We start from the raw sequence: 21,209 nt of genomic DNA on the forward strand, positions 1-21,209 counted from the left end.
CATTCTGGGAACAGTCAAAGCTTTGAGCCTGTTGGTGCCTCGGATCAAGATCCTACTCTACACTCCATTGTCCATCCTTGTAGAGCCCAGTGTACCTCGCAGCAGAAATATTGGTACTGTATTGCATAATGTGTACTGGCAGGCTTACAATGGGACATACTATGGTCTATAAAATAAATAAGGGCAGTTCTATGGGGGATAACATTAATTAAGGCACTACTATAGGTCAGTAAGTAAACTAGGGCACTATTATGGGGCTTACAATGAACAACTGCTGCAGTGAGGTGTCTCTCTAGAAGCATTGGGATATGGGCCCCTTCAAAATGTTGCTATGGGGCCCACAAATTTCTGGCTACGCTCCTGATGTCACGCTGTACTACACAGGTACAGAATGCTGTTTTTTTGTGATTGGGGAGATTTTGGGTAGCTGCTCAACAAAAAGGCTGATTGATCGGGGCTTTACATGAGCACAGGGTGCCAGTCAGCAGTGACCCAGGGGCCCCAGAAGGGAGGTACAGACTGGGCACTGAGAATAGGCGTGTGCTGGGGGCATGTGTACTTGTGTAGAGGGCATCAATGTCTGCTGTTGCTATTTTACACATGCTTTCAGGGTTTTTTTCTTTGCTGTTTGGAAACTACTTTAGAGCAATGATATTCTACACACGATTCTCAGGAAATTTCTGTGTTGGACTGTTTTCTCATACGTCCTAGAGGATGCTGGGGATGACATCAAGACCATGGGGTATAGATGGGATCCGCAGGAGACATGGGCACTCTAAAGACTTTTCATTGGGTGTGAACTGGCTCCTCCCTCTATGCCCCTCCTCCAGACCTCAGTTTTAGAAATGTGCCCAGGTCAACTGGATGCACTCTGAGGAGTTCTACTGAGTTTCTCTGAAAAGACTTATGTTAGGTTTTTTATTTTCAGGGAGATTTGCTGGCATCAGACTCCCAGCTTCGTGGGACTGAGGGGGCAGAAGTAGGAACCAACTTCCTAAAGAGTTTCATGGCTCTGCTTCTGGCTGACAGGACACCATTAGCTCCTGAAGGTAACTGAACGCTAGCCGTGCCTAGATGCTCACTCCCACAGCACGCCATCACCCTCCTCACAGAGCCAGAAGTCAGAAGACAGGTGAGTGTTAGAAGACAGATCTTCAATCAAGAAAGTGACGGCTAAAGGTACCACGCGGCTGGCGGGAGCGCAGCGCGCCATGTTGCCCACACATACACAGGCACTGCAGGGTGCAGGGCGCGGGGGGGGGGCACCCTGGGCAGCATGAAACCTATGGAAACTGGCATAAATAAGGGGCATAAGTTGCTGAGGCACAGTCCTACCCCCACCAGTATAAAAAATGACCTCATAAAAGCTGAGGAGAAACACACCATTGAAGAGTGGAGGTTCCTCCTCAGTCAGCCAGCACACTGCTCAGCGCCATTTTCTCTCTCTCCTCAGGCTGCAGAGACAACGCTGGTCCTCCTCCACTACTGAACAAGTATCAGGGTGCAAAACAGGGGGGGGGCCACAGTGAATTTGGTGCTATATAATTGTGTGATTAACATTATAAAAGCGCTGAATGTCAGTGGGCATTTTGTGTTTACAGACATTGTGTTCCTGGCGCTGGGTTGTGAGCTGGCAAATCCCATCTGTGTCTCTCTGACAGATTTTACTGTGGGTCTGCCCCCTATAAATCCCGGAGTGTCTGTGGTGTGGTTCTGCACATGTGTGACATGTCTGTGGCAGGGAACTCTGTGGAGACATGTTAGGGACACAGAGATGTAATATGACACCAAGAGCCTGACTGGGTGAAAGGTTACATGATAGTATGAATCATATCAGTAAGAGGTTGGACTGAATTTTCATACAGAAAATGAAAATAATCTGTTGAAGATGTGATTTTTAATAGTTCTGCCTTTCATCCACAGGGACCTTTCTGGGTCACATACAAATTTGCACAAGTAGTACAAACTGATACCGACACGGACTCTGATTCCTGTGTCGACACTAGTGATTACAGGGGAATAGGTCCTAAGTTAGCAAAAAAGCATTCAAAACATGTTTTAGCTATAAAGGAGGTGTTAGAAGTTACAAAGCCCCCTTTTTTTCCACAAGGAGAGGGTTTACTTTAGTAAAGAAGTAATCTAATTTTCCCTCCATCTCAAGTCTGATTTAACCTGAAAAGAAATTTCAGGTTCCCAAAAGGAATTCAGGCAGCTTACCTTTTTCCAAAAAAGGTGGGAGTCACCCCACATTTTAGACAGGGCCCTGTCATAAAAGAGAAAAGGTGTTTCTCCCTGCACCTGGAATGGCTTCACTTAAGGAGCCGACAGACCGCAAGTGAGTGAGGTGATTTATTGATGTGGCCAATGGGACACTACTCAGGCCTACCATTGTCTGTGAGTGGGTGAGTAGTGCTATTGAAAAGTGGTCAGAAAACTTGTCATTAGACATTGACACAATAGATGGAGACGAGATACTCCTAACGTTAGGTCATATCAAAGACGCTGCTGCGTACGTACTAGAATCCATGAAATATATTGGTTTCTTGGGATCAAGAAAAGCTACCATGGTAGTATCGGCTCGGAGGACGTTGTGGATTCGCCAGTGGAATGCTGATGTAGATTCCAAAATAAAATATGGAGGCTCTCCCGTATAAAGGGGAGGCCTTGTTTGGTGATGGGCTGGATGCGTTAGTCTCGGCGGCTACCGCAGGTGAGTCGACATTCTTGCCTTATGCTCCTACACCGGCAAAAAAGACACATCACTCTCACATACAGTCCTTTTGGCCCAACAAATACAAAAAGGCCAAAGGTCTCCCCTTTTTTTGCAGGTAGGGGAAGGGGAAAAGGAAAAAAATCTGCAGCGTCTCCCAGATCGCAGGAGCAGAAGTCCACCCCTGCTTCTGCCAAATCTGCAGCATAACGCTGGGGCTCCCTTGCGGGAGTCCGCTCGGGTGGGAGCACGTCTGAAACTTTTCAGCCAAATCTGGATTCAATCTGGCCTGGACCAATGGGTCTTACAAATAGTGTCCCATGGGTACAAACTAGAGTTTCAAGACGTCCCCCCATGCCGATTTTTCAAATCGACCTTGCCAGCTTCTCTTCCGGGAAGAGAGGCAGTAACAACGGCAATTCAAAAATTATGTCAGGATCAGGTTATTGTCCTGGTACCCATGGCACAGTAAGGAGAAGGTTTTTTTATTCAAGCCTCTTCGTAGTTCCGAAGCCGGACGGCTCGGTCAGACCGATTTTAAACCTGAAAATCTGAATCTCTGCCTGAAAAGGTTCAAGTTAAAGATGAAATCCCTGAGGGTAGTGATTTCCAGTCAGGAAGAGGGGGACTTCATGGTGTCAATGGACATAAAAGATGCTTACTTGCATGTTCCCATTTATCCTCCTCACCAAGCTTATCTGATATTCGCAGTACAGGATTGCCATTACCAGTTTCAGACGTTGCCGTTCCAAGGTGATGGCGGAGATGATGGTCCTCCTTCGTTAAAAAGGAGTCAATATAATTCCTTATCTGGACGATCTCCTGATAAAAGCGAGATCCAGGGAACAGTTGGTGCAGAACATCGCACTTTCACTGTCAATACTCCAACAACACGGTTGGATCATGAATTTTCCAAAGTTGCAGTTGGAACCGACGACAAGATTGTCCTGGGCTACGCACAGACTGCACAGACAGGAAAATTCATTCAATGGTGAGTGAGTTGCGAACGGATTTGCAGCTGTCCGCTGTCTAGCAAAGTTTTTGCACGCATGCATTTGCACACTTGCGTGGGGCGCGTTTTCACTTTATATGGGCAGCGACCATTGATGGACTGGGGCTCCATTTTGGCCCGGGCACTTGTGAACGTGGTCACGCTATTCACGGGGGCGCGCCGTCATGATGTACAGGAATGTGCTGCAAGTCATGGGGGCGTGGACTCATGGCACGCCCCCATTACCATGTCGACGCTTGCTGGGGGTGGGAGCGTGGACTCACGGCACGCCCCCATTTCCATGGTGACCGGTAGGGAAGGCTGAACCAGAGAGCTGGAGGCTTCCAAGCTACCAGAGGGACCGGACCGGTCCGCCTGCCCATCGGCCCATCAGAAGTGCCAGATGGGAAGTCCAGCCCTGGCAGTGACTATCTGATCGCACACCTCTGCAAATTTGCAGAGGAGCGGTCAGGTCTGAATTAGGCCCACAGATCCGAAACCAAAACACAAAACCCAAGATTTTGCCCGGCGCACACCCATTATATATCTATATATATCTAGATATATCTAAGCACAAATTGCCACACTATATACTATGTGATGCACTATGTAGTACTGCTGTGTACTGTAGCTGCGATGTCGGTGTGTAGCCCTGCTCTGTAATGTAGCTGCGATGTCCATAGGCGTGCGCAGCACATTTTATTAGGGGGTGCACCGGAGGGGTGTGTCTAGCACCGCCTTTTGGGCGTGTCTAGCACTATCTATTGACGGTCAACGCAATATAAAATATCCACCTTTGTACCAATCCTAATAAAGCAGATACATTGTCAGATGTTGTGGTGTGCACCAAACAAACACCCCTGATGGCACTCACTGCAATTACACTGCTCCTCCTCAGCCTGGTCTGGCTCCCCCTCTCTTTCCCCTGCAAGCTGCAGTCACTCACTGACACTGACAGTCGCAGACTAGAACTGCTGCTGCTGGAAAAATGAGTCACGTGTCAATGCTGCTGCCGGCTGTCTGCCAGTACTGAATTTGTCTTCCTAAGAGGAACGCTGGCTGCATGCTGATCCTCATCAGTGGCTGGCGTTGGCATAGCATAGAAGGCGAGAGGTGGGCATGTGGCGGGTGGGCGTGCGAGCAGCATGACGTAATCACATCAGGCTGTTTTTGTACATGGAGGTGGAGCCGGGAGTTTGAAAGCCGGTGGCAGTGGCACCCTTGATTAACCCAGGTGTCCGGTCAGTAATGCAGTCCTGACAGGGTGCAATGCAGAGGGGACAGTAATCAGCCTGCTCGGCGATCGCTGCATCAGGCATGTGAGATCGGGGTGCCAGACATTAGGGGGTGCCTGCGCGCACCAGGCATCCCCCTGCGCACACCTATGGCGATGTCGATGTGTAGCCCTGCTGTGTAATGTAGCTGCGATGTCGGTGTGTAGCCCTGCTGTGTACTGTAGCTGGGATGTCAGTGTGTAGCCCTGCTGTATAATGTAGCTGCGATATCGGTGTGTAGCCCTGCTGTGTACTGTAGCTGGGATGTCAGTGTGTAGCCCTGCTGTATAATGTAGCTGCGATATCGGTGTGTAGCCCTGCTGTGTACTGTAGCTGGGATGTCAGTGTGTAGCCCTGCTGTGTAATGTAGCTGCGATGTCGATGTGCAGCCCTGCTGTGTAATGTAGCTGCGATGTCGGTGTGTAGCCCTGCTGTGTAATGTAGCTGCGATGTTGATGTGTAGCCCTGCTGTGTACTGTAGCTGGGATGTCGGTGTGTAGCCCTGCTGTGTACTGTAGCTGGGATGTTAGTGTGTAGCCCTGCTGTGCAATGTAGCTGCAATGTTGGTGTGTAGCCCTTCTGTGTAATTCCAATATACCGTATATACTTGAGTATAAGCCGACTTTTTCAGCACTTTTTTTTGTGCTGAAAAAGCCCCCTCGGCTTATACTGGAGTCAGTGGAAGGAGGGACACGGAGGGCACAGCACGCGCCTCTCCTGTGTCCCTCCTGCGTCTCCGGCGGCAGCAGCGGGTCTATTAAATGAAGTACCCGTTCGTGAGCTCTGATTGGCTCACGAACCGGCACTTCATTTAACAGATCCGCTGCGGCCGCCGGAGACGCAGGAGGGGCACAGGAGAGGCACGTGCTGTGCCCTCCGTGTCCCTCCTTCACAAGACAGCGCGGGAGCTGCGGAAGGTAAGTAATACCTGGCACTGGGGGAGCATATTTGGCACTTGGGGGGGGGACATATGTGGCACTGAGGGGGCATATCTGGCAGTATGAGGGCATATCTGGCACTGTGGGGGCATATCTGGCACTATGAGGGCATATCTGGCACTGTGGGGGCATATCTGGCAGTGTGAGGGCATATCTGGTACTGTGGGGGCATATCTGGCACTACGAGGGCATATCTGGCACTGTGGGGGCATATCTGGCACGAAGAGGGCATATCTGGCACTGTGGGGGAATATCTGACAGTATGAGGGCATATCTGGCACTGTGGGGGCATATCTGGCAGTGTGAGGTGTTAAAAGTTACGAAGCCCCCTCTTTTACCACAAGGAGAGGGTTTACTTTAGTAAAGAAGTAATCTAATTTTCCCTCTATCTCAAGTCTGAGTCTGATTTGACCTTGGTGCACCTCTTTTTTTCTTTGCATCATGTGCTGTTTGGGGACTATTTTTTAAATCTGCCATCGTGTCTGACACTGCAGTGCCACTCCTAGATGGACCAGGTGTTTGTGTCGGCCACTTGGGTCGCTTAACTTAGTCACACAGCTACCTCATTGCACCTCTTTTTTTTTCTTTGCATCATGTGCTGCTTGGGGACTATTTTTTAAATCTGCCATCGTGTCTGACACTGCAGTGCCACTCCTAGATGGGCCAAGTGTTTGTGTCGGCCACTTGGGTCGCTTAGCTTAGCCATCCAGCGACCTTGGTGCACCTCTTTTTTTCTTTGCATCATGTGCTGTTTGGGGACTATTTTTTAAATCTGCCATCCTGTCTGACACTGCAGTGCCACTCCTAGATGGGCCAGGTGTTTGTGTCGGCCACTTGGGTCGATTAGCTTAGCCATACAGCGACCTCGGTGCAAATTTTAGGACTAAAAATAATATTGTGAGGTGTGAGGTGTTCAGAATAGACTGGAAATGAGTGGAAATTATGGTTATTGAGGTTAATAATACTATGGGATCAAAATGACCCCCAAATTCTATGATTTAAGCTGTTTTTGAGGGTTTTTTGTAAAAAAAACACCCAAATCCAAAACACACCCGAATCCGACAAAAAATTTTCAGGGAGGTTTTGCCAAAACGCGTCCGAATCCAAAACACGGCAGCAGAACCGAATCCAAAACCAAAACACAAAACCCGAAAAATTTCCGGTGCACATCACTAATTATTATGCCACACATAATAATGCCCATGACACAATATGCCACACACCACAATGCCCCCGACACATTATGCCACACACCGTAATGCTTGTGACACATTATGACAGGCATCGCAATGTCCGTTAAACATTATGACACACACTGCAATGCCCCTGATACATTTTAGCACATACCACAATGTCCGTGATACATTATGCCACACACTGCAATGACCCTGAGACATTATACCACAATCCCCATGATATAGTATACCACACACCGTAATGCCTGTGACACATACCGCAATGCCTGTTATACCCTATGCCACACACTGCAATGCCCGTTATACATTATGCCACACACTGCAATGCCCCTGAGACATTATACCACATACCACAATGCCCGTGATATAGTATGCCACACACCGTAATGTCTGTGACACATTATGACACACATCGCAATGTCTGTGATACATTATGCCACACATCGAAATGCCCATTACACAGTAAGTCCTACAGTAGGGCTTCTAATTACTTTTAAATTACCTGCTCATTGCCAGAGGTTTTAATGCTCTTGGTTCCATGCACGGTGCCAGGGGTTTCATGCTCAGGGTGTCGTGCTCGTTGCCAAGGGTTTCATGCGGTAGGTGTTATGCTTGTTGCCAGAGGTATTGTGTGCTGGGTTTCAAGCTTGTTGCCAGGGGGTAATATTCGTTGCCAGGGGTTTCATGCACTAGGTGTCATGCTCGTTCCTAAGGGGTAATGCTTGTTGCCAGGGATTACATGAGCTGGGTGATGTGCTTGTAACCAGGGGGTAATGCTTGTTGCTAGGGCTGTGCTCCCAGTGCCACATATGCCCCCAGTGCCAGATATTCCCCCACAGTGCCAGGTACACATTAGCCCCCTGTGCCAAATATGCCCCCCCCAGTGCCAGATACACATATACCCCAGTGCCAAATATGCCCTCCCCCTAAGTGCCAGGTACACATACACCCCCTAGTGCCAAATATGCTCCCCTCGTGCCAAATATGCCCCCCCACAGTGCAATTATGCCCCCACAGTGCCAACTATGCCCCCACCCAGTGCCAGATACGCTCCCCCACAGTGCAAAACATGCCTCACCAAGTGCCAAATATGTTCTCCCCCCCTCCAGTGCCAAATATGCCTCACCAAGTGCCAAATATGCTCCCCCCCCCCCTCCCTCCAGTGCCAAATATGCTCCCCCCCCTCCCTCCAGTGCCAAATATGCCTGTGACCCTACTTCGTCTCCGGCGGCAGAAGCGTGTCTGTTTAATGAAGTGCCGGTTCGTGAGCCAATCAGAGCTCACGAACGGGCACTTCATTAAACTGACACGCTGCTGCCGCCGGAGATGAAGGAGGGACACAGGAGAGGCGCGCGCTGTGCCCTCCGTGTCCCTCCTTCCCAGTAGAGATCAGTGGCGGCTAGGGCGCCCCACAGCCCTGCGCACCTCCATGCGCTCGCAGTGGCTGCGGACCCCTAGTTACACCACTGCCTGCAGACATGCAAAAGAATTACACGCCAGCGTTGCCTTTGCATGTTTTGAGTAGCCCTCTGCCTATGCAGACTAGCTGCGAAGGCAGGTGGCTACCCGCCATGTTTCTGGTTGCAGTGGCTGTGTGTGACATCACGCAGCCACCGCGGCCACAATGCAAATGGTCCGGACACGCCTGTGTTGTCCGGACCAGGCCCCTCAATGCTGACTGGATGCTCCTTTAACACCACCGCAACGCCCACTCCCGCCCCGCGAACGCCTCTGCCTGTCAATCAGGCAGAGGCGATCGCACAAGTACAATGCCGTAGTACACCGTCCAGGTCTGAATTAGGCCCATTGGTTCTACAACTACAAGGACCATGCCGAAGGTGAACTTTTCCCATTAAATCTGTTAAATCGAGGCATTCCACAGAGATCCAGCCTGGAGACACTCCAATTTGCCATTTATATCATCATTATAGACTTAGGCAACAATTCATCTTTTTGCAGTTGATAAAGAAATTTATATAAGCCACACAACTCAGGAGACGGTCTGCAGCCAATTACACGCTCACGTCAACAGCAATTCTGTAGTAAAACAATGCTACTTAGCTCCAGTAAAGAAAAAGTGAAACATTTTCACCTATTACATTCAAATATCTGGGGATCTGGCTTGACTTCAAACTCTCATTTTCAGACTGCCTGCAGTTACTATATTAAAAAAAATAATTAAAATTCCCAGATAGGGGGAATTATGAAAGTGCAGTTTATAATGTGATTTTAGAACATACTTGCCTAGTTTTGAAAAGTATTTCCAGGGAGAACATAGCTCACATTATAATGCGCCACGCAGGGGGCGTGTTACATTCTGCCGAAGGGGCGCTGTCTCCACCTATGGGCATATACAGTATATTGCATATCTCTCAACTATCCCGATTTTCGCAGGTCACTCCTGATTTCTTTGGGACTCTCCCACCCGTGGGCCGCAGTGTCCCGCGGTGGGGTGGTTGGCGGGGGGTAGTTGGGATGTTCCTGCACTAGTTGCTCTGCTTAGCAGTTCAGTGGAGACAGATGGAGGCAGGGCACAGAGCGCTGGGCATGCCCCTTCGGTGACAAAAATGGGGCGTGGCTTGCAACCGCAAAGCTATGTCCTCTTTCACACAGGTCACGCCCCTTTTCAAGATCGGCGTGGCAAGTGTCCCTCTTCCACTCTGCAGAATGTTGGGAGGTATTACCCGTATATACTCGAGTATAAGTCGACCCGAATATAAGCCGAGGCACCTAATTTTACCACAAAAACCTGGGAAAACTTATTGACTCGAGTATAAGCCTAGGGTGGGAAATGCAGCTCTAGCCGTACACTGCCCTCATACTGCCAGATATGCCCCCACAGTGCCAGATATGCCCTCACACTGCCAGATATGCCCCCACAGTGCCAGATATGCCCTCACACTGCCAGATATGCCCCCACAGTGCCTGATTGACAGGCAGAGGCGTTCGCGGGGCGGGAGTGGGCGTTGCGGTGGTGTTAAAGGAGCATCCAGTCAGCATTGAGGGGCCTGGTCCGGACAACACAGGCGTGTCCGGACCATTTGCATTGTGGCCGCGGTGGCTGCGTGATGTCACACACAGCCACTGCAACCAGAAACATGGCGGGTAGCCACCTGCCTTCGCAGCTAGTCTGCATAGGCAGAGGGCTACTCAAAACATGCAAAGGCAACGCTGGCGTGTAATTCTTTTGCATGTCTGCAGGCAGTGGTGTAACTAGGGGTCCGCAGCCACTGCGAGCGCATGGAGGTGCGCAGGGCTGTGGGGCGCCCTAGCCGCCACTGATCTCTACTGGGAAGGAGGGACACGGAGGGCACAGCGTGCGCCTCTCCTGTGTCCCTCCTTCGTCTCCGGCGGCAGCAGCGTGTCAGTTTAATGAAGTGCACGTCCGTGAGCTCTGATTGGCTCACGAACCGGCACTTCATTAAACAGACACGCTTCTGCCGCCGGAGACGAAGTAGGGTCACAGGCATATTTGGCACTGGAGGGAGGGGGGGGGAGAGCATATTTGGCACTTGGTGAGGCATATTTAGCACTGGAGGGGGGGAGAACATATTTGGCACTTGGTGAGGCATATTTGGCACTGGGGGGAGCGTATCTGGCACTGGGTGGGGGCATAGTTGGCACTGTGGGGGCATAATTGCACTGTCGGGGGGCATATTTGGCACGAGGGGAGCATATTTGGCACTAGGGGGTGTATGTGTACCTGGCACTGGGGGGGAGGGCATATTTGGCACTGGGGGTATATGTGTATCTGGCACTTGGGGGGGGGGGGGCATATTTGGCACAGGGGGCTAATGTGTACCTGGCACTGTGGGGGAATATCTGGCACTGGGGGCATATGTGGCACTGGGAGCACAGCCCTAGCAACAAGCATTACCCCCTGGTTACAAGCACATCACCCAGCTCATGTAATCCCTGGCAACAAGCATTACCCCTTAGGAACGAACATGACACCTAGTGCATGAAACCCCTGGCAGCGAATATTACCCCCTGGCAACAAGCTTGAAACCCAGCACATGATACCTCTGGCAACAAGCATAACATCTACCGCATGAAACCCTTGGCAACGAGCACGACACCCTGAGCATGAAACCCCTGGCACCGTGCATGGAACCAAGAGCATTAAAACCTCTGGCAATGAGCAGGTAATTTAAAAGTAATTAGAAGCCCTACTGTAGGACTTACTGTGTAATGGGCATTGCGGTGTGTGGCATAATGTATCACAGACATTGCGGTGTGTGTCATAATGTGTCACAGACATTACGGTGTGTGGCATATTATATCACGGGCATTGTGGTATGTGGTATAATGTCTTGCGGTGTGTGGCATAGGGTATAACAGGCATTGCGGTATGTGTCACAGGCATTACGGTGTGTGGTATACTATATCACGGGCATTGTGGTATGTGGTATAATGTCTCAGGGGCATTGCAGTGTGTGGCATAATGTATAACGGGCATTGCAGTGTGTGGCATAGGGTATAACAGGCATTGCGGTATGTGTCACAGGCATTACGGTGTGTGGTATACTATATCATGGGCATTGTGGTATAATGTCTCAGGGTCATTGCAGTGTGTGGCATAATGTATCACGGACATTGTGGTATGTGCTAAAATGTATCAGGGGCATTGCAGTGTGTGTCATAATGTTTAACGGACATTGCGATGCCTGTCATAATGTGGCACAGGCATTACAGTGTGTGGCATAATGTGTCAGGAGCATTACGGTGTGTGGCATATTGTGTCATGGGCATTATCATGTGTGGCATATTGTGTCATGGGCATTATTATGTGTGGCATAATAGTGATGTGCACCGGAAATTTTTCGGGTTTTGTGTTTTGGTTTTGGATTCGGTTCCGCGGCCGTGTTTTGGATTCGGACGCGTTTTGGCAAAACCTCCCTGAAAATTTTTTGTCGGATTCGGGTGTGTTTTGGATTTGGGTGTTTTTTTACAAAAAACCCTCAATAACAGCTTAAATCATAGAATTTGGGGGTCATTTTGATCCCATAGTATTATTAACCTCAATAACCATAATTTCCACTCATTTCCAGTCTATTCTGAACACCTCACAATATTATTTTTAGTCCTAAAATTTGCACCAAGGTCACTGGATGGCTAAGCTAATCGACCCAAGTGGCCGACACAAACACCTGGCCCATCTAGGAGTGGCACTGCAGTGTCAGACAGGATGGCAGATTTAAAAAATAGTCCCCAAACAGCACATGATGCAAAGAAAAAAAGAGGTGCACCAAGGTTGCTGGATGGCTAAGCTAAGCGACCCAAGTGGCCGACACAAACACCTGGCCCATCTAGGAGTGGCACTGCAGTGTCAGACACGATGGCAGATTTAAAAAATAGTTTCCAAACAGCACATGATGCAAAGAAAAAAAGAGGTGCAATGAGGTAGCTGTGTGACTAAGCTAAGCGACCCAAGTGGCCGACACAAACACCTGGCCCATCTAGGAGTGGCACTGCAGTGTCAGACAGGATGGCAGATTTAAAAAATAGTCCCCAAACAGCACATGATGCAAAGAAAAAAAGAGGTGCACCAAGGTCGCTGGACGGCTAAGCTAAGCGACCCAAGTGGCCGACACAAACACCTGGCCCATCTAGGAGTGGCACTGCAGGTTCAGACAGGATGGCAGATTTAAAAAATAGTCCCCAAACAGCACATGATGCAAAGAAAAAAAGAGGTGCACCAAGGTCGCTGGATGGCTAAGCTAAGCGACCCAAGTGGCCGACACAAACACCTGGCCCATCTAGGAGTGGCACTGCAGTTTTCTAGCGAGAGGATGAGTGCTTCCATCCTCATGTGAATCTGAACCACTAGCCATGAACATAGGCCAGGGCCTCAGACGTTTCTTGCCACTCCGTGTCGTAAATGGCATATTGGCAAGTTTACGCTTCTCATCAGACGCTTTTAATTTTGATTTTTGGGTCATTTTACTGAACTTTTGTAGTATACTTGACGACACAGAGGTAGAGCAGTGGACTACTGTACCTTACTGCTATATATATACTGGTGGTCAGCAAAATTCTGCACTGTCCTCCTACTATATAATGCGCACAACTAAAATGCAGCACAGGTATGGATGCATAGTATACTTGACGACACAGAGGTAGAGCAGTGGACTACTATACCGTACTGCTATATATGTATACTGGTGGTCAGCAAAATTCTGCACTGTCCTCCTACTATATACTGCGCACAACTAAAATGCAGCACAGGTATGGATGCATAGTATACTTGATGACAGAGAGGTAGAGCAGTGGACTACTGTACCGTACTGCTATATATATACTGGTGGTCAGCAAAATTCTGCACTGTCCTCCTACTATATACTGCGCACAACTAAAATGCAGCACAGGTATGGATGGATAATATACTTGACGACACAGAGGTAGAGCAATGGACTACTGTACCATACTGCTATATATATACTGGTGGTCAGCAAAATTCTGCACTGTCCTACTATATACTGCGCACAATTACAATGCAGCACAGGTATGGATGGATAGTATACTTGACGACACAGAGGTAGAGCAATGGACTACTGTACCGTACTGCTATATATATACTGGTGGTCAGCAAAATTCTGCACTGTCCTCCTACTATATACTACAATGCAGCACAGATATGGAGCGTTTTTCAGGCAGAGAACGTAGATATTTTCAGCACACTGAGCACAGATATTTGCAAGCACACTGAGCACAGATATTTGCAGCACACTGAGCACAGATATTTGCAGCACACTGAGCACAGAAACTGAGAGAACGCAGCCACGTCCTCTCGCTATCATCTCCAAAGCACGAGTGAAAATGGCGGCGACGCGCGGCTACTTATATAGAATACGAATCTCGTGAGAATACGACAGCGGGATGATGACGTTCGGGCGCGCTCGGTTTAACCGAGCAAGGCAGGAAGATCCGAGTCTGCCTCGGAACCGTGTAAAATGGGTCAAGTTCGGGGGGGTTCGGATCCCGAGGAACCGAACCCGCTCATCACTAATAATAATAATTGAGACAAGGGACTCGGATGTAATCATGCCGCTGTATAAGGCATTGGTACGTCCGCACCTGGAATATTGTGTTCAGTTTTGGGCACCATTGTATAAAAAAGACATCAGTGAACTCGAAAGTGTTCAAAGGCGAGTTACTAAATTGATTAAAGGCCTAGAAGGACTGGACTATAAGGAAAGACTTACTAGGCTGAATATGTATACACTAGAAAAGAGGCGCCAAAGAGGAGATATTATTAATATCTTCAAATATGTAAAGGGACATCACAAAGAGTTATCAGAGGAATTATTTATTAAAAGAACACAGTTTAGGACACGTGGGCACTCGCTGCGACTGGAGGAGAGAAAGTTCCGAACGCAACGGAGGAAAGGATTCTTCACTGTTAGGGCAATCAGGATGTGGAATTCCCTGACAGGGAAGGTGGTAATTGGATTTAAAAAAGGAATGGATACATTTCTGAATGAAAAAGCTATCCAAGGTTATAATACTTAAAATATCAACGTGGTTAATCTGGGGGTAACATGAGTTCTAGTAGCTAACTAGTCATAAAACATTATTCAGCGAGTATGTAGACTCATTACAACTTAAAACAGGTTGAACACGATGGGCAATTTGCCTAATTCAACCTCAAATACTATGTTACTATGTTACTATGTTATAATGTCTAAGGTCCATTGCAGTATGTGGCATAATGTTTACTGGGCATTACTATACGGATGTAAAATGACAAATAATGTAATGGGCATGAATCAGGATTATTATTTTTCTTGTGGTGGCCAACGTCTGGGTGTGCAGGCTGCAAAATTGGGGTATAAGGTAGTCTTTTCCTGCAATGCCACGCCCTTTATGCAAAGCCACGCCCATTTCCGCAAGGTCACGTCTCCATTTCTGCAGCGCGCGCAGATTCACCACTTTACTTGGGACAATTATAGAGGGGGGGGGGGGGGCACCAGAGAATTTTTTGGCTTGGGGTTAGAAACATTTCTAGTTACGCCACTGTCTGCAGGGGTGGGGGGAGGCTGGATCCGGCATGCAAGGCGGACTTGCCCTGTGCCGGGCGTCCTGGCACAGCCTCACCCCCCCCCGCATGTCTAAGAATTTGATAGTAAGTTTTTTCGCACATCTACGATCAGGTCTGAAATACCCCCAATGTAAAGTGCTAGAACAGGAGGACACAAACAGCTCTCCTCAGCCTATGGCACACTCATATTCTGCAGCACTACGCAGAACATATTTCACATTAACACTTTTTAGTTTTATAGTGATATCTAGGACTAGTGAGTAGCAGTGAGCTAAAACCTATATTAGTTTTTAATGAAGAAAAGAGGAGTCTATGGGTAGGGTTGGACTGGCCCACAGACAGTACCGATAGCTCTAATATGGTAACGCTGCAGGAGATTTCACACCTCCTGCATGCATTACTGATCCGAACTGCGTCCATGGGGTCATGCAAGCCGACCTCCACATTTGTTACAGCAGAGGCCAGGAAATCTCCGTCCACTAACGGAGATCCTGGCCTCTTTATTCCTCTGCAATGCCAACAACATGCCTCCATTTTATGAAAAGGAGGCCGTCGCCGCCCCACCCTCAAATGGCAGACTGTCAAACACTGACAGTCTGATGCTGTCCTGCGCCTGCCATCACAGACCTGTAATGCACAGTACTTTGTGGCATGTGCCGCAGATCCTTTGGGATCTGAATGAGGACCAATATGCAATATATAGTTTGTACAGCTAATGAATGAACAATATTTCATGTGCCATGATATGACAGGTGCCTATGTGTACAGGCGACTGACTGACAAATCCATTATGTGGCCACAGGAACTGTCGACAATTACATTACAATGGGTCGGGCTAACGTAAACGTCTGTCCAGTTGTGATCTCTGACTGGACATATTGTGCAGCCAACTGGTAAGTGTGTATGTTCACCAAAATCGGACACACAGTTGATGGGTCCATCGGTCAGTGGCGCTGTCGACCAGTGGTGTACCCAACCCAAGTCTAGAGAACTGTTGCAGATTTGTTTTTCAGTTTCTCCTGTCAGTCCGTTATCTGCTTGGTCATCAAGCATTAGTTAGGTTTTTCTTTGTTGAAGGTCTATATTCTTCTGTGGGTGAAAAGATGCCTATCCTGGCAACGATGTCACTCAGTCTGCTGATCTTGGTATTACAGTACCTTGTTTGAAGAAATCTTATGCCTCTCCTTGTTGTACATTCTTAAACTTAGCTGAGGGTAAGCCTGAAGTTAAGGAATTAAATTCTGAATTTTAACAAAGGCTCACCAAGGGAAGCACGTGGCCCTCCAAGCCTTCGTCTAAGGCCCCTAGCTCCTTCCCACTTTATTGGATGATGTGTTATTGCAGCTAGTTGTCTCCTTCTTTGATTAAATGTATTTTAATTTATTACTGAGATTCAGTTTAATGGTCCTGATTTTGCACTTCCAGGCAGCTACTGCTGTGCCATGCAACTATCTGCATGCATTCAGTCATACGCAGTGGCAGATTTTACCTATGGGCAGCACCTCAGTTTCAGTGAAGCCAGATGCTGTCCGTGACTGCACTGGCTTCACTGTGACTAGCAGTGACTACCTATCGGAAGTCCAACCTGCCAGTCACAGATACTACAGGTAGTCCCATTGGGAGATGTTTCCTCCCTCTGGGACTGCTAGACCAAGCTGCAATTAGCAGAGAGCTGGCTTTCTGTAGGAAGCCACTCCCTGCCTCGTCATCCCTAGTTGGCTTCTATGGGCTGCAAATGATGCAGTCCATACAAGCCGGGCGATTTTGCATGTGCAGTTCGACTGCTGCTGGTGCACGTGCGCCGGTCCTGGCACCTGTCAAATCCATTTTGCAGGTGTCAGGACCTGGCTGGTGGGCTGACTGTCTCCTCTCCTCCTCTTTCCTCTACCCTTTCCGGCCAGGCACGGGTAGTGGCAGCCCCCCCTACCACCATCAGGTAGAAGCCACCGCTGGTCATACTCATACAGATGGAGTCACGTCAGTCGTGGCTCCATCTGTGACTAGGAGTGCCGTCTGGGCGCGCCAAGCACCAAGAGCGTCCCTGTCCGCCAGGGCAAACGCACCTGCGGTGGAGATGTGCCCCATTCACTTGAATGGATGGCGTCTCCATTCGCACACCCAGACAGAGATGCTCTGAATGGATGCGTCTCTGTGCACTCCCAGTGTGACTAGGCAGACGGATCAACTAGTCACGCTGGGAGTGCTCGTTTGCAATAGAGCCGCCTCAGATGAGCGCGGCTCCATCTGTATATGCAATTGCATCACCTCCAGCCCTCTGGCAGTGAGAGCAGCTGTCGCTACTAGTAACAATGCCTGAACCACGCTAGCTGTAATAAATTTGACCAAAAATGGCATTCATAATCCATGCACATGACCTAGTACTAGTCACAACTCTGGCTACATGCCAATAGGAAGCTTTGCTTATGTGTAAACAACCAGATGCCGCATTGTTGTCACCATGTAACAATCATTCAGCCATCGATGAGAAGTGACTGAGATGCATTCTACTCTTAGGTCATACTTACTGATATAGCATCAATCAGTAATTGAAGAAAAATTAAGTCTCTTTGTAGATTTATTTTGTATAATGTACACAGGATATCACACAGGAGATAAAATCAAATAAAGTGAATTGTGAACTGAAGACATACATAATGATTTAATCTTGTATATCTTAATAACAGTATTACATAAATCAATCAAATCAACAGCCCAATCACATACATAGACCAATAACATTTCAAATATCAGAATATATTATAATTTATATACTCCCCTTATGGGGGATTTCCAATTAATAAACTCAGCATCTTGTGATTATGACTTTAATATTAAAATGTACTTTTGCATTCAACATACTTTTGACTTCCCTTTTCTATAGGATACTACCTAACCACAGTCTATGAAATACTGTACAGCCAGACTAACTTCATTAATTGCTACTAAAATCATAGTTTCTTTGCAAACATATAAATTACATTTAAAATAACAGTTTCTTTTAAGCAATAGACAAACTGACATTCAGCTTCCATTTTGTGTATTCAATTATCTATATCATTCCTCTCTCTGCCAATATACTTGGCACTCTAATACACAAATCAGAAATGTTCCAATTCACAATTTCTAGTGAGGATAAGGTAGACACACAACACAGGTAAAAGGTATTTTCACGGGGACTGGGCTTGGCGCCAATGCTCACCACATTGGACGGGAGATCCATAACTTTTTAGGTGAACCTTCTGGTGTTGGCTAGGAGAGTTTTGATACAGTTAATTGAATCTGTATTTCATGTCGAACATAATCATTCTTGTCAGTTACTACCTTGTTATCCAAATGAAATTTACATGCTGAGTACCTTCCCTACATTCCTGATCACCTACTAACGTCTGGTATATGGGGTCAACTTCCATGAGCTGTAAACTTACATAAGACTTCTCCATGTCAGCATACACCACCTGCCTTTCCTGCCATTCCTGACTGCTCTCTTGGGTTACCTGGTCCATTGGACCCTCCTGAACTATTACTACAATGGTCTTTACTTGATGTATTTTCAACTCTATTAATCCCTTACAACGCTGCACACAAACTACAGGTCCGCACTTGATGGTTAGGTATGTGATTTCTACAACAATGGCAGCATACATAATATACTGTATTATTTCAGAGAAAAGCTTTGCAATACTTCTTCCTAACCATCCAAGGGAATCCTAACCTTCACTAGCACCTAACTTCTTCATTTCCTTCTACAATTCTCACACTTTGCTTAAGTGGGCACCAATCTCAGCCCTATGATCCTCAATGTAAGTACAACATTCTTGTTTCACCACTGCACATGTGCCACCTTCTGCTGCCAACAATTGTCCCAATACCATTTTATTCTGGAAAGCCACCTTTCTCACCTGAGCAAATTCCTCTACTGTCTGGTTAATTGAAACCACCAAATCTCCTACCATCTGATCTAGTACTGTCAATATTTGGAACACAGTACTTTCTACAAGATAAATAGTAGATAATGGGAATACAGTCCTAACAGTTCGTTCACCATCAGAAAATCTAAAAGATATGTCTTCTCTTTTCACTTCCCTCTTAATGTAATGAATTAAATATGTAAAATTATCTGGCACAAAATCATGTTCTATGGGAATATTTCTTGGGTATTGATCCAATAATTAGTAACTTTCATAAAAGGAACTATATAGATTATGACAAGCACCTTCCACTGGAGTTTGTTGTGTGCTGGTCACAGTAGCTTGAATCTTCTTTAGCTGATTGCTTAATGAAATAAGGTAATTCACAGTCATTTGTTTTACTGAGTTCGTATGCGGGTGTAATAGTAACATTGGACAATCTTCCAAATAGTATTTCATAAGGGTAAATATTAAGTTCTCCTCTAGGGGTGGTCCAGATTGAGTGTAATACTAATGGCAAAGCTTCTGCCCACTGCAAACTAGTCTCTTTACATATTTTGGCTAGCTTATATTTAATAGTCCCATTGTAATGTTCAATTTTGTTGCTGGTTGGCACATCTTTTTAAACATTAGTCCTATAAAATGTATGCCTTGGTTAGATGATATCACATGTAGTATACCATACCTATAAATTCCTGTACCAATTTCTGTGCTGTACTTGATGCTCTACCCAGCCACTGAACATATCTACACAAACTAATACATACTAAAACATCCTAACCTTTGGAAGCTGAATGATATCAATTTGTATAACTTGGAAAGGACCAGTTGTCTGGGGAAGATGTGAAGGTATAGTCTTAACTTTCCTTCCAGCATTCCTCTGCAAGATGATGCAAGAAGCACAGTATTTGGTTGCAACTGATGTAAAACCAGGTGAATACCAATAAGTCTGAATCAGACTAATTATGGCCATCTTCCCTGCATGGATCAGTCCATGTGACATCTGTGCCAATGCTGGGAAGAGTGATTTTGGGGTAACAGTCTTACCTTCAGAGCTGTGCCACAGGCCTTTGCTGTCTTGGGTACACTTTGCACTTTCCCACTTGGTATTTTCCTGTAAATCACAATCTTTTTGCATTGTGATTAATATTTGTTCAATGGGTATACATATATCTTTAGTAAACATGTAAACATTTTTTTACAATTTCTCTTTGTGTTGCTGCCTTGGCAGCTATTATAAGCATAGTCAGGGTTCTTCATATGTTAAGCAAGCATAAGGGGTTACTCTTTCCTCCCTCCCCCCATTCCTCTCTCTGAAACTCATCAGTTTCATTAACCATTAGTAAAGTAGCAGACTTCAAGATATTACATTCGACCAGGGTAATGGTGGTAGGAATAATGAGGACCAGTTCCCAATCTGGTAAGCATGCCTCAGTGGCATGTCGAGTGTTCTGATCAGTTAGTAGAGCTGCTATTATTATTTTGCATTGCAGGGACTTCTGTTAGCATGGTAGTTATACAATATGAGGTGAAATGACTTAATATGCCTTAATTAACAGTTAATATATATATTATTATTCCCTGGAACTGTCCAGCACAGTCTGCAGGTCAAATTAACAACTTATTATCTGCAGTTGGTTTCTACAGAATTATCAAAAATTTCAACCTGGCAGCGCAAGTATCTAGTTGATCAAGCTGGACACCTGCCTGTTTCACGCTGAAACTGTCTATGTCTAGGGGTGGTACCTTTCTGTTGCCCACCCAGCCATATCACAAGGGCTTCAGCAACTTTAACTTGTAGGTTCATAAGCTTAGTTTTCTGTTTGTAACTTTATTGAACGCCAAGTTATCTTCATGGTGTACTGTTAAGGTTGCCAAATCCTCTGGGACCTTTGTATGCCACAGTAGATCGTTAATGATCAACCAATTGTTGATTTGCGGTCTAAGACCCTCAACAAAAGCAATGGTTAATATTAGAAAAAGTTTCTTATGATCAAATATCTCTTTTATCTGTCCATAAATTTGTACTTCTGGTTTGAACCTTACCCAATAATTTCTGGTATGTTTCTCTGTATGTCCCTGGGAAACATCTTTTCTTACTCTATTTGTATCCTGTGTGTTTGATATTGATGTTTTCCTACCCTGCTTCTT

This window comes from Pseudophryne corroboree, chromosome 2 (genome assembly GCF_028390025.1).
Source record: "Pseudophryne corroboree isolate aPseCor3 chromosome 2, aPseCor3.hap2, whole genome shotgun sequence".
NCBI classification, from domain to species: domain Eukaryota; kingdom Metazoa; phylum Chordata; class Amphibia; order Anura; family Myobatrachidae; genus Pseudophryne; species Pseudophryne corroboree.